Source organism: Pristiophorus japonicus, chromosome 1 (assembly GCF_044704955.1).
Source record: "Pristiophorus japonicus isolate sPriJap1 chromosome 1, sPriJap1.hap1, whole genome shotgun sequence".
Taxonomy (NCBI): domain Eukaryota; kingdom Metazoa; phylum Chordata; class Chondrichthyes; family Pristiophoridae; genus Pristiophorus; species Pristiophorus japonicus.
The window spans coordinates 52,734,574-52,749,151 of record NC_091977.1 but is presented as its reverse complement, the minus strand read 5'-3'; the positions used below and the strand labels follow the sequence as shown (position 1 = coordinate 52,749,151).

Sequence of the window (14,578 nt, the reverse complement as noted above, 5' to 3'; positions counted from 1 at the left end):
TTATGAGGACAGGCAACATAAACTTGGCTGGTATTCCCTTGAGTTTACAAGGTAGCGGGGTGATCTAATCAAAGTGTTTAAAATTATAAAAGGGATTTGATAGTGTAGTTACAGAGAAACTGTTTCCTCTGGTGAGGAAATCCAGAACAAGAGGGTAAAATATGAAATTTAGAGCTAGACCATTCAGGAAATCAGGAAGCACGTTAGCACACAAAGGGTAGTGGAAAAAGGCAACTTACTCTGCCAAATGGCTGGAAATTTATAAGACCAAAATCGCTAGATTTTTCTTCCAGTAAGGGTATCAAGGTATATGGAACAACAGACGGTAAATAGTGTTGAGGTAAAGATCAGCCAGGATCTAAATTAATGGCGGCACTGACTCGAGGGGCAGAATGGCCTACTCCAATACCTATATACAGACCAAAGCTGTTAAATCAATTATGTGTGGCACTAACATGCAATTTCCATCAATTGATTTCTGACCGACATTACACAGGTTTGTAAGAGCCAAGTTAACCCAACTGGATCACTCCTTGCCACCCATGTAGCACTGCTCCCTCTGCCACCCATGTAGCACTGCTCCCTCTGCCACCCATATATCACTGCTCCCTCTGCCACCCATGTAGCACTGCTCCCTCCGCCACCCATGTAGCACTGCTCCCTCTGCCACCCATGTAGCACTGCTCCCTCCGCCACCCATGTAGCACTGCTCCCTCTGCCACCCATGTAGCACTGCTCCCTCTGCCACCCATGTAGCACTGCTCCCTCCACCACCCATGTAGCACTGCTCCCTCTGCCACCCATGTAGCACTGCTCCCTCCGCCACCCGTAGATCACTGCTCCCTCTGCCACCCATGTAGCACTGCTCCCTCCACCACCCATGTAGCACTGCTCCCTCCGCCACCCGTAGATCACTGCTCCCTCTGCCACCCATGTAGCACTGCTCCCTCTGCCACCCATGTAGCACTGCTCCCTCTGCTTATTGCATCTAGCAATATTGCCCGACTGCACAAATACAGCTGAATGAGAGACCGCCTGTAAATGATTATCCATTTACACTACAGCTGGTCAGGGTTTGATAGCTGTTCACTCCATCAGCCACTTTCTCACAACATGCCTCCTCTCAGTAATAGTAGATACATTCCAGGGACTGCTGACTTGTAGAAAAATAAACCTCTGCATGACGGAGTTCATCACTTGCCCGAGTGGTTTGTCAGCGTGAAAAGGGTGTTTTATTTTTTGGCAACTAAGTGGCCTTGACATGTAATCCATTTGCAGGATACATTTGGCTCTAAGTGGAGGAAGTGCATCTGGGAGGGCGCTGAGCATTTCGAGTCTCGTCACCGAGAGCATGCAGAAACCAAGCGCAGGCAGCAGAAAGAGCGTGTGGCAAACCAGACTCCCCACCCACCCTTCCCTCAACGACTATCGGTCCCACCTGTGACAGAGACTGTGGTTCTTGTATTGGACTGTTCAGCCACCTAAGAACTCATGTTAAGAGTGGAAGCAAGTCGTCCTTGATTCCGAGGGACTGCCTATGATGATGACATTTGGCATGTGGTTCATACATGTAATCCATTTGCAGGATACATAGGGCATATGGTTCATACTTATTTAAACAGATGACTACAGCTAAACACACAGAACTTGACTATTCAGGACGTCAAGTGATACCAGTGCAAGATTAGGCGATATGGTGCCATTACATAACTGTAGCCTCATTGTGAGCTGGAGCTGGAAGGGCAGAGCTTGCAAGAACATAACAAATAGAAGAACATAAGAATTAGGAGCAGGAGTAGGCCCATTCACCCCTCAAGCCTGCTCCACCATTCAAGAAAATCATGGCTAATCTTCTACCTCAACTCCACTTTCCCGTCCAATCCCCATATCCCTTGATTCCCCAAGATTTGCAGGGCCATGGGAAAAAGGCAGGGGAGTGGGACTAATTGGAAACCTCTTACAAGGAGCCGGTGCAGATACGGTGGACCATAAGGCCTCCTTCTGTGCTGTATTATTTTATGACTCTATGACGAGGGCACGAGTCCTGCCACCAGCACTCCAAATTAATCCTGGGGGGGGGGGGGGGGGGGAATGGGGACGGGGTGGAAAATTCCGAAGGGGAAGGAGCAAGGGCGCTACTTGTGTTTTTAAATGGCTGCATGGAGTTAAAGGGCAAAGCACACAATGTCAGGCTGCTGGAGAATGACGTGCCATCATTCAACATTGAACAGCACGTGAAGAGGAAACAATGGCAATAATTGCCGTCAAAATTAACCTGGAAAGGTGGGGTGTGGACATGTGGGTTCACAAGAGTGTAAACCGTTTCTTCGTGACAGTTTCTATGTATTCCTCAATTTATGTTAATAGAAACATAGAAACATAGAAAATAGGTGCAGGAGCAGGCCATTCAGCCCTTCTAGCCTGCACCGCCATTCAATGAGTTCATGGCTGAACATGAAACTTCAGTACCCCCTTCCTGCTTTCTCGCCATAACCCTTGATCCCCCGAGTAGTAAGGACTTCATCTAACTCCCTTTTGAATATATTTAGTGAATTGGCCTCAACTACTTTCTGTGGTAGAGAATTCCACAGGTTCACCACTCTCTGGGTGAAGAAGTTTCTCCTCATCTCGGTCCTAAATGGCTTACCCCTTATCCTCAGACTGTGACCCCTGGTTCTGGACTTCCCCAACATTGGGAACATTCTTCCTGCATCTACCCTGTCTAAACCCGTCAGAATTTTAAACGTTTCTATGCAGTGCAAGTCATAGCAGAACCATGAATGGAACATTAAATGACATGATGCGTGTGGCATCTGGGCTGGTGGTTTCTGCTCGCTGGTTAATGCTCCCATGACTGACCGATAATATTATTGTTGTGCCATATTATCTGAGGATGCACACTACCCCCAGAAACAGCGATATGAACCTGTCCCTTAAAAGGGGAAGGCGCACCGTCGCAGCCTGCATTTTCCTACTTGTCGGCCGATTCCTGAGTTGGCCCGAGAATGGCGGCTGTCCGGCACCCCCTCTTGGGTTCCATGGAGGGCCTCACTAGGCCTCACAGCGTCCCTCCCCTTTAAGTGAAGGGGACGGACGTTGCGACACATCCGAGTCGAGGTGATGGACACCATTCCGGACCCGATCCCGCCTCTAACAGCGGCCAAAGCACTGGGAGGCAGTGCCAGAGTGAAAGAGACGATTTTCCCGGCTCTTCCCTCCAAGCCAGACGGTAAATTTCCGGTTAATTCAAAGTGCCCTCCCCAATTTCTCACTGAAGGCGATTTCAGCTCCTCGATGTGGAGTGTGCCTCTTCACAGGTCTTTTGAAGTAAACTCTATAAAAAAAATTCTCAGATTGAGATTTTGTTCAGGTGTTTTCCCACAGAGGCACGGGAAATGGACGATCAAGTGCTGTAGGATATTGTGGCTGGCACGATACTGGACGATTTCCCTCATTCACTCTTTGTGAAGCCAATGGTAAAGAACACATTTGAGACCTTGCCAGAAACAGTGAATAAGGGGAATCTTCTGCCATATTTTCTAAAACCTGGGCCATTTCTGTAGTTGTCTGCTTCACACTCCACTAAGTTTCTCACAATTGCCACAAAGAATTTCTTGATGAGATATTCCAAGCTATTTCAATTTTCTCCGCTCCGCTTCTTGTCATGCAGCCTAGCCTCAACTGAAAAGGCAGCATATAAGGCTGCCTAGCAAGTTCTATGCCGAAAGGACTCACAGCTCCCAACCAGGGAAGGGCCGGTATTGTGTTCTTCAAATGGAGCACGGTGTAAATTGTGAATCTCCCCCAGTGCGGTGTTAGGCATAAATTGTCATCTTATCACTTCGTGGCACAACACATTGAAGCATCAATGCAGCACCTCCTCACCTCAAAGTACATCCCACTGGAGGGAAAGTGGGGGCAGAGGCAACAGTTAAACCTCCCCTCAGCTTCTGGCCACCTAAGCATAATGCAAAAAAGACTTCCATTTACATAGCACCTTTCATGACCACCGGACATCTCAAGCCAATCGAGTACTTTTTGGAGTGTAGTCACTGCTATAATGTAAGAATCATCATCATTATCATAGGCAGTCCCTCGAAATCGAGGAAGACTTGCTTCCACTCCAAAAGTGAGTTCTCAGGTGACTGTACAATCCAATACGGCAATTACAGTCTCTGTCACAGGTGGGACAGACAGTCATTGAAGGAAAGGGTGGGTGGGGAGTCTGGTTTGTCGCACGCTCCTTCCGCTGCCTGCTCTTGTTTTCTGCATGCTCTCGGCGACGAGACTCGAGGTGCTCAGCGCCCTCCCGGATTTGGCCAGGGATTCCCAGGTGTTGATGGGGATGCTGCACTTTATCGAGGAGGATTTGAGGGTGTCCTTGAAACGTTTCCTCTGCCCACCTTGGGCTCACTTGCCGAGTAGGAGTTCCGAGTAGAGCGCTTGCTTTGGGAGTCTTGTGTCGGGTATGCGAACAATGTGGCCCGACAAACGAAGCTGGTCGAGTGTGGACAGTGCTTCGATGCTGGGGATGTTGGCCTGATCGAGAACACTGACATTGGTGCGTCTGTCCTCCCAGGGGATTTCCAGGATCTTGCGGAGGCATCGCTGGTGGTATTTCTCCAGCGATTTAAGGTGTCTACTGTATATAGTCCACGTCTCGGAGTCTTACAGGACGGCAGGTATCACTACAGCCCTGTAGACCTTGAGCTTGGTGCCAGATTTGAGGGCCTGGTCTTCAAACACACCTTTCCTCAGCCAGCCGAAAGCTGTGCTGGCGCACTGGAGGCAGTGTTGAACCTCGTCGTTGACACCTGTCCTTGCTTATATAAGGCCCCGAGTTATGGAAAGTGGTCCAAATTGTCCAGGGCCACGCCGTGGATCTTGATGACTGGGGGGCAGTGCTGTGTGGTGGGGTCAGGTTGGTGGAGGATCTTTGTCTTACAGATGTTTAGTGTAAGGCCCATGCTTTTGTACACCTCGGTGAAGGTGTTGACGATGATTTGGGAGTTCAGCCTCTGAATGTGCACAGACGCAAGCGTACTGTAGTTCGATGACAGAGGATGGGATGGTCTTGGATCTGGTTCGACGAAGGTTGAACAGGTTCGCAGCTAATTGCGCCCAGCAAGCTCCCACAAACAGCAATGTGATAATGAACAGATAATCTGTTTTAGTGATGTTGACTGAGGGATAAATATTGGCCAGGACACCGGGGATAACTCCGTTCCTCTTCTTCGAAATAGTGCCATGGGATCTTTTACCTGAGAGGGCAGATGGGACCTCCGTTTAAAGTCTCATCCGAAAGTCGGCATCTCCGACAGTGCAGCACTCCCTCAGCACTGCACTGGAGTGTCAGCCTAGATTTATTTGTGCTCAAGTCTCTGGAGTGGGACTGGAACCCACGACCCTCTGATTTGTGCTCAAGTCTCTGGAGTGGGACTGGAACCCACGACCCTCTGATTTGGAGGCGAGAGTACTACCCACTGAGCCACGGCTGACACCAGAGTAGGAACAGAGATGCTGTTCAACTCACTCTACCCAAAATCATAATTTAGCTCATGGGCAACTCCATGGTCCCTCTAGAGTCCAGCGTTTATCCAACTGGGTACAGCTTCCCTAACTCTGTGCCTCATTCCCATCAGTGCTTGTTTCTGCATTCAGTCTTTTCCTGGACCCTGCTGCATTCAGTCATTCATGGTTGACTGTAAACCTCAAGATATATTTGGAATAACTCTGCCACCTCAAGTGTCGTTCATTCAGATGGGTTTGCACTCACACTGCTAGCCAGTTCCCTGTTACTCTTGCCATATCTTTGATATTCAGTACTTAATGTCCACCAATTATCATGTTGTTTCTCACGTGAGTTATTCAATGTTTATCATCTGAAATGAGTACTTCAACCACTCAAGTGGGAAAACCAAAAAATAGGTGATTTCTGACGAGTTCCTCACACTTCCATGTCCTTATTCTTCTGGCTACTGCCAATTTATGATTATGAAGGATTGCCAAGTCAGTCTGTTTTATTTCTTTTTACCCTTTTCCTTCTTTAACTTAGGTTATTGCACCCATAATTCAGCCAACCACCTCAGACCCGGTATCTGAAGTGTGATGCACAAGCACGGACTAAAAAGTGGACGCTTATGCCGATTATCCAGGATTTCCACCATCTCCACTGAAGATACGGTAGGGGATCGGGAGAAGCCCATGGAAATGCTCAGCCCTGCAGTTTATGTTTCAGTTTTTCCTCTTTTACTTTCTTCAAGCTGCCCAGTGCCGTACAAATCTTTTAATGTCAGAGAGGGCAGCAGCCATTCCCCTGGAGAGTGAGGGTCATGCAGCACACAGCCAAGGCCAGTCCACACAAGCATGTTTCCAGCTGGGCTCAGTGGCTCGTGTTAAGCAGCAAGATCCTCTTGCTGAATTTTGCCTACCCAGCCCAAGGATACTGAACCTAATTAAGGTGGCTGAGATCAAAGAATCTTACGAGCAGAAGGAGGCCATTTGGCCCATCGGCCTGTGCTGGCTTTTTGAAAGAGCGATCCAATTAGTCCCACTATTAGTTCCCTATAGCCTCCAAATTTTTCCGTTTCAAGTATATATCCAATTCCTTTTGAAAGTTACTATTGAATCTGCTTCCACCACCTTTTCAGGTAGTGCATTCCAGACAATGGCAAAGATATATATTTTTTATTAAGTGAGAGGGAACAAATGAAAATTTAGGCTGGGTATATCAGTGCAAGACAGACAGAGAGACAGAGGATCTCATTATAAAACCACCATAACAGGATTCAACAATACCGTTACTGTATTAACGATGTGCCCAACACATATATAGCAATGGGATTATTTCCTTGCTTAAAAAGCTACTATATGATGTTAATTATAGCTTCTGGAATCTTCCCAACTTCTCACATTACTCTATATCAGAGTCATTGAATATAAGCTAATACTCTTGCAGTTAATCATGTGTCTAAAGACAAAGCACGAAGAGTAAAACAATAAATCGCTTTAATGACTGAGTGTTTTTCAACGAGAACATGACAGGGGAAAATTCTCTTCTCATGAGCTTCGAGATGTAGCACGACAGACTGTGGGCACGAGCCACTGTAAAACACAATTCTTGGCACTCACAAGCGTGTGGAAACATATGTGAGTGGTCAGCACTTGAAAAATACAGGATGTGCTATTAAACACAGCAAGAGGAAATCGATTCTCAAACTTTCCATAATACCCTACAGCACATACAATATTAACTCACTGAATGGCTTAAACATATGCAGATGCCAATTAAGTTTTTTGTTATCAAAGTGTTTTTTCTTTTAATGACCAGGTGACAGAGAGGAAGATTGACTGGACAACTCGGAAACTCAAGTGGTGGAGGACCATGTGCCCTGTTTACAAGTTTGAGTGCTCGCAGTAAGTTACATTTGCGACATTCAGGTGACTACATGGAGCTAGAATGTCTACCAGGAAAGACTTCTCCCCCCCACCCCATCCTCCTCTGCAGGCTTTAACTTCTTGCTGGGATACAGTTCCCCAATTGGCCATTATTCGCCCGAAATCCTCGACAGTGAATGCTGATGGACTACTTGACCATGAAAGATACCACAACCTGAGCTTGTTTTCATCCAACATCCACAGGAACAGGAACACTGGCTATATTTCCCTCCCTGACCCAGAGGCACTGAAGCTAAATGTAGTTCTGCTGCCACTGCCCTGGCTGAAATCAACTACCTCAGAATAGGGTGGGGATCGAGTCTGGGGCCTTTCCAGTTTTTATGGCTCTGAGACTCGCCAAGGCTTCTTCGGCAGCATCTCCCAAACCACAACCTCTACCACCCTAGAAGGACAAGGGCAGCAGGCGCATGGGAATACCACCACCTCTACATTCCCCTCCAACTTACACACCATCCTGACTTGGAAGTATATCACCGGTGGCCGTGCCTTCTGTTGCCTAGGCCCTAGGCTCTGGAATTCCCTGCTTATACCTCTCCACCTCTCTACCTCTCTTTCCTCCTTCAAGACGTTCTTTGAAACCTACCTCTTTGACTAAGCTTTTGGTCACCAGCCCTAATTTCTCATGTGGCTCGCTGTCAAATTTTTAAATCTCATATTGCTCCTGTGAAGCGCCTTGGGATGTTTCACTATGTTAAAGGTGCTATATTAATACAAATTGCTGTTGTTCATTCATCTTCGCTGGAACTCCCTCCGTAACAGCACTGTGGGAGTACCTTCACTGCACGGACTGCAGCGGTTTAATAAGGTGGCTGACCACCACCTTCTCAAGAGCCATAAATGCTGGCCTTGTCAGTGATGCCCAGATCTCATGAATGAATAAAAAAAAAACTGTGAATTGGAAGTTTCTGGCGTCTGGCTTCGCCAGTCAAATTATGATGGAGCGGAACTCCTGTCAGGCCTTGCAATATGACAGACCCTGTCCTAAATTTGTGGGGTACAGGCATTTAAATACTCGGGATAGATAACCCATAATGCACATGTGTGGAGCCTGCTCCAACAGCAGATTGGAGGCCAACAAAGGATGAAGAGACAGAGGGCAGCATTTTTTTTTTTAAACCTTCTTCTAAGAGCGCTCAATGCCACTGTTGGGAAGATTAATTTGTGCACATGCTGGTGGAACTGGCTTCATGTCCAGATTCTAGCTCTTTAGTTGGCAGAGCATGTGTCCGCTCTGGCCCTTGGAATTCCACGGCCCATATCTTTATATTTCAAAGCCACTGGGGAAGCCTCACCGAAACATGTCCCATCAATTAGTGACTCACTCGTTGGATATTTTGAGGCCTTGTAGACAAGCAGTCATTTTTATTTTCAAATTTTCTCTCCTCTTCAGTTGAAAGCATTGATTTGTTTGCTGCAATCTAATTTCAAGGATGTCCGACTCTCTCAGGGAGCATGCCTAAGGGACCAATCTTTAAATGTCAGCCTTGCTAGTGAGTGTCAGCAGGCTACTTGTCCATGGCATAGGGAGCAGGGCCACTACAGATTCTGTTCTCACCCGGTTTCAGCACAAGCACACTTTCAGCAGAGGTCACTTAGAAACATAGAAAATAGGTGCAGGAGTAGGCCATTCGGCCCTTCGAGCCTGCACCACCATTCAATAAGATCATGGCTGATCATTCACCTCAGTACCCCTTTCCTGCTTTCTCTCCATACCCCTCGATCCCTTTAGCTGTAAGGGCCATATCTAACTCCCTCTTGAATATATCCAATGAACTGGCATCAACAACTCTCTGCGGTAGGGAATTCCACAGGTTAACAACTCTGGGTGAAGAAGTTTCTCCTCATCTCTGTCCTAAATGGCTTACCCCTTATTCTTAGACTGTGTCCCCTGGTTCTGGACTTCCCCAACATCGGGAACATTCTTCCTGCATCTAACCTGTCAGAATCTTGGTACCGATCAGGAACAGAGGCATTGATCCTATTTTCTTTTCCCTATTCCAAGGGCATTAGCAACAACAACTTGCATTTATATAACACCTTTAAAGTAGTAAAACCTCCCAAGTCACAGGAGCGTTATCAAACAAATCTTGGCACCAAGCCATATAGGAGATATTAAGACAGATGATTAAAAGCTTGGTCAAAAAGGCAGATTTTAAGGAGCACCTTAAAGAAGAAGAGAGAGGTTGACAGGCGGAGAGGTTTGGGGAGGGAGTTCCAGACTTAAGGCCCAGGCAGCTGAAGGCACAGCCACCAATGGTGGAGTGATAAAAATCAGGCACGAGGCTAGAATTGGACAGTTGTAGGGCTAGAGGAGGGAAGGGCGAGACCCTGAAGGTATTTTAAAACAAAGGTGAGTCTTTTAAAATTGAAGTGTTGCCAGACCGGAAGCCAATGTAGGTCAGTTAGCACAGGGATGATGGGTGAATGGGAATGTGACGCAAGTTAGCATACAGGCAGCAGAGTTTTGGATGAGCTCATGGTTATGGAGGATGCAAGGTGGGAGGATGCCCAGGAGAGCATTGGAATAGTCGGGACTAGAGTTAACAAAGATATGGATTTCAGCAGCAGATAAGAGGAGGCATGGGTGATGTTACGGACGTGGAAGTCGGCAGTCTTGGTGATGGAGACGATATGGGGTCAGTAGCTTAGCTCAGGGTCAAATAGGACGCCAAGATTGTGAACGGTCTGGTTCAGCCTCAGACAGTGGCCACAGAGAGGGATGGAGTCGGTTGCTAGGGAGTTTGTGACGGGCACCGAAGACAGTGGCTTCAATCGTCCCAATATTTAATTGGAGGAAATTTTTGCCTGGCCAATACTGGATGTCAGATAAGCAGGGTGACAAATCAGAGGCAGTGGAGGAGTTGAGAGAGCTGGTGGAGAGGTAGAACTGGGTATCCTCAGCGTACATGTGGAGCATGACAATGTGCTTTCGGATGATGTTGCCAAGGACAGCAAGTCGATGAGAAATAGAAGGCCCAGGATAGATTCTTGGTGGTTTCCAGATATAGTTAATGCCAAATAAAACTCTTAACTTCAGCATGGTTAAGATCTGCCAATTGAGCATAAACCTGGGATCAAACTTTTAGCCTTGCTCATCTGTATTTCTCAGCTACTATTTTGATAAGCTCCCTGAACTAAAAAAAACCTGAATATTGCCCAAAACGTGCTATACAACTGAGCCAGCCTGCTGGCTTGATGCTTGCGCCTTTCAAATACCACGTGAACAAAGTGTAGCGATTCAATCCAATTGTAAACCAATGCAACTCTCAGAAAAACAGCAATTATGACAACAACTGTTAGTAGTAGTACTGACTGGGGCCGATGGCACAGTGCTACTCATCATACAGCCACATGCAAATAAACCGACGTGGCAAAATAATGAGTATTTTTAGAATCTTTGAATGTTGCTCCCACATATTGTTCATGGCACGCTGAGGGAGCACTGAGGTTGCGAACCAGGATTGCCAGCACCAGTGGTATGTGAATGACTTGAAGGCAGCACAGCATACTCGAGGGGAGGAGGGCAGAGTCTGAGCAAACTCGGCCTTTTGAGTCCCAGCTATGCAGCCGCAGGTAAGTGGGAGACTGTAGTGGAAGATCAAGGCCACCCAGGAAATTTCCCCACAGCTGTCCCTTACAATGAAGGCTGAGCAACTGGCATGCTTCCCAGGAACACAGACTCATTACAGAGAACAGGCCTCATCCACATTGCAAATGAACCTTGCTAATGCAGGGGCTCCCAATACTGTGGGCGCTGCCCACCCACACTTCCCTGTGCTTCGTGCATCAGTTGCAGAGTAGGCTTCATGCCTCTGAATCTGACAATATATTGCCCTAACTAGGGTTGCCAATCCTGATTGGACAAATTCTTGGAGGTTTCATGACATGACCTTCCGCCTCCAACCACCTCACTCAGTCAAAGCCATTTTTCCCCATCTACAATACTTTTATAACTAATAAAATTAAAATATTCAAAGAAAATGAATAAAAGACACAATTCTTTCAATGCCACGATGATTTTTCTCCTGGATTGCCTGCAGCAGTGTGCTGCAGATTAATCGTTAATTCCTGGCGATTCCAGGACAATCCTGGCGTGTTGGCAACACCCAAAGCACCACGATGTTTCAGACACCATGGGCTCCAGTAAGTCATGAAACATCTTTGAGGATTATTGCAGTGTACGTCAGTTCTAAGAACTATGAGGTCAAATCAGGCACGAGCCATTTTACATTATTCACGCACGGCATTTCAATTCACCGCCAGAAAAATCCAACCCACTGCATGAGAATGACATTTCCTTAAAAAAAACTACTGAGGCACAGTCAGACTGCCTCACAGTGAACTGGAAGGACAGCATCCATACAAGTGCTGAAGCAGAGTAAAGGGGTCTAATTCATTTACAAACACAGCCTTTCATTAAAGTGAGGCTGCAGATGAAATGCCACTGCAAGATGCCTTGATGTGCAGAAGTCACAAAGCATGTAAATAAATTCATGCCTCTACTGACAGGTGCTCACTTCTCTTGCTACATTCTCACCAAAATAGATTCCCTAATTTTCTTTCCTTCAAATATTTCCCTCATTTCCCCTCACCCTTCCCTCAAATCTTTGCAACTGGTCCAATCCAAAGACATCTCCATGGTTACCACCATCGCACAGGTTCCAGCTTCAATTCCAGAGCAATGGCTGGGGCTTTATAATTTACCTCAGTACCCCGGCAGGGTTCCTGCCCTTGATCACAATTAAATAACTGCTGCTGAAAAGCTCATGAATTTGGAGAAGACAGAATAGGGCTCAGTGGTAAAGCCAACTCCTCTCTCCCATAATCATACAGTCATTCTCACTGTTTGTTCAGACTCACGCATTAAGTATGGCCACTTGACCAAGCAGGTGAATGACTCTCACTGCACGTGTAACAATACCCAAGCCTGAGAAATCTTCTGGAAAGCAATGGAGAAGAGGATGTAAGAGAGAGAAGAAAAGTGGAATGAAAGTCCAAGAAATGAAGCTCAGTCGGGGGAGAAATTAGTTCTGATCCTCTCATGTCTGGTTTATTTCTGTTCTTGCGACCGAGATTGACCAAACCTACCCTTTAGATGCAAAACTCATCATTTTCATTCCAGGCAACTTGGACCTAGTGCTAGCATCAAATCAGCAGTGGGGACACAAAGTGCTGAATTTTGTTTGTTTTGAATTTAGGGCTCATGCTTGTTGGTCCATCATTAAAGACCAAAATGTCAACTTTCATAGAATGACATAGAACTTACATAACAGAAACAGGCAATTCAGCACAACTGGTCCATGGCTGTTTACGTTCCACACGAGCCTCCTCCCAACTTCCTTCATTTAACCCCAACAGCATAACTTTGTATACCTTTCTCCCTGGCTTCCCCTTAAATGCATCAACGCTATTCGTCTCAACTATTTTGTGGTAGAAAGTTACACATTCACACCACTTTCTGGGTAAAGAAATTTCTCCTGAATTCTTTATTCACTAATCTATATTGAAATCCATTTGCCAATTACATACGTATTCTGCAAGTTTAATAAAATATTTTGTATTTTGTCGCATTCTTTCTCAGGATTAACTATACCCCGCCAATTTTGTGTTATTCTCAAATTTTGAAACAGCACTTCCGATTTCTGAGTCCAAATCATTTATGTAAATCTTGAACAACAGTTGTCCCAGCACCGAGCATTGTGGAACACCACTTCCCGCCAATCTGTGTAAATACCTTTAAACCCTGCTCTCTGTTTTGTAGCCAGCTTGCTATCCATTCTGCTGCATGTCCCCTGACTCCACATGCTCTGACCGTATTCATGAGTCTACTATGCGGTACCTTATCGAATGCCTTTTGAAAATCCAAATATATTACATCTACTACAGTACCCGTATCTACACTTCCTGTTTCAAACAATACAGAAAGAGGCGCAGAAGTGTGGAATTGCTGCTTTCTCATTGGTATTGGCATTTTCACAAGAACCATACAATTTGCTTCAGGATAATTTAGAATCATTAAAGTGAGCTGTACTGGACCAGTTTGGGATCTTTATGTACCTGAGTTACCCCAACAAAACATCTGGAACATGGTCAAATATCTTCATTTCTTGCTAATGGTAAATAAATTCATTTGTTTAGCTGTTTGCCTATTTCAAATACTCAGAGAAGTAGCTTAATTTAACATAATTTTTATTTTAATACTTAAATGGAAACCAAATAACCATACCTCAGGAACTCAACACTGTACAGGCTATTGCAGTGCACTGTACCGCTGGGCTGTCAGTTGCCATCAGAGTCCACAGATCCAGTCACCGCCTCAACCTATTTAAGAAATAAACGCATACACACACACAATATCAGATCTTTATTCTGATGAAAGGTCATCGACCCGAAATTTTAACACTGTTTCTCTCTCTGCAGATGCTGCCTGACCTGCTGAGTGTTTCCAGCAAAGCTTTATTTTTGCTTATGAGATCTGTGCATTCACTTTGAAAATTTCAAAGATTCCTTTGGGATATTGGTTGCCTCTGATCTGCCTGAACTGGTTCAGTGTTACTCCCATTCCAGTAACTTACTTTCCTTCAGCACAAAATGATGCCCGGCAAAGAAGATTCTGCATAACCAAGCAGTCTGGTAGTTTCAGCTCAAGCCTCTGCTGATATTCACTGGTTGTTCTTAACTACCGAACAGGACCCTGACTGGCTGCTCAATTGTTTGCATCAGACATACAAAATGTAGCTGCAACATTCGTGCGTCAACCACATTCCCAATTAAAGAAACACTTGAGTCAACGTAATATAAATCATGCTGTTTCATCAAACCTTACGCAACACAATTGAGATGTCTTAATTTGTCACGGGTCTATTCTTCACAGCATGATTCCCACATTTCAAGCAATGGGAGCTGAGCATGAACATATAATTAGTTTGATTTTAATTTTTTAAAGTTTGATGTGTATCCCATGCACTGTAATTTTATACATATTTTTCTTTAAAACCCTGATCTCTCAGGCTGGCTCAGGAAGATGGGAGGGACTTATGGAAAGAAGGAGAGACGCAGAACTAAAAATATGAAATAGAAAAGAATGTGTGGTTTGGTGCTGTGGAATTTTGTGATAATC

At 45.7% G+C, this 14,578-nt stretch overlaps 1 protein-coding gene across 1 annotated transcript in view; it reads right to left on the bottom strand.

The window, feature by feature from the left end:
• Window positions 1–13,740, bottom strand: part of lhfpl2b (LHFPL tetraspan subfamily member 2b) — a 75,503-nt gene extending 61,763 nt beyond the window's left edge. The window contains exon 1 of the mRNA XM_070879770.1: window positions 13,685–13,740. The gene's annotated coding sequence lies outside the window, so the exon portion shown is untranslated. The remainder of the gene's footprint in view (window positions 1–13,684) is intronic.
• Window positions 13,741–14,578: the final 838 nt, after the last annotated feature.